This window comes from Teleopsis dalmanni, chromosome 2 (genome assembly GCF_002237135.1).
Source record: "Teleopsis dalmanni isolate 2A chromosome 2, ASM223713v2, whole genome shotgun sequence".
Classification (NCBI taxonomy): domain Eukaryota; kingdom Metazoa; phylum Arthropoda; class Insecta; order Diptera; family Diopsidae; genus Teleopsis; species Teleopsis dalmanni.
In genome coordinates this window covers 133,730,289-133,730,907 of record NC_051847.1, presented here as the reverse complement: position 1 = coordinate 133,730,907, position 619 = coordinate 133,730,289, and positions in this window count along the sequence as shown.

The following is a 619-nucleotide window of genomic DNA, read 5'->3' as shown; positions in this document are numbered from 1 at the left end:
AGTGACGATTGCTCTAAGGTGCGGAGATGTGCGGTGAACACCCTAACATAATTTGCAAAATGTCAAATAACATAGGTATATAAATTTATTAAGTATCTTCACATCAAGAATTATTATTATTTATTACATTTCCATATATATATATATTTTTAAAGTTTTAGCAAAAACAATTAAATATAATTGTCTCTGAAAACTCAATCAATTTGCTTCTGTTAGCTGCTATACTTGTTAGTTGTGCTCATATATTTGCAACTCAAATCACAGAACATTTCTATTATATTTCGTCTCTCCCCTTTGTGTGCAAAGAAGTTGGCCGCACATTCATACGTTGCATATGAACAAAATAATGTGCGTGTGCTCCCGTTCGTAATATCAGAGATGGAGATTTATATAGTGGGAATTGTATGAGAGTAATTTTCTGTTCTATTCGAATATCAACTGTATGCATACGAATCCAACATGATGATTTGCCAAAGTGGTTGCATGAGCGGCTGAAGTTTGCAGCTCATCTCATATATACATTTCTATCACATTTCGTCTCTCCCCTTTTAACAATAGCACCCACGAATTTCTGTCGCTGACTGTGCGGAGTACTTGTCCGCACATTTATACGTTGCAA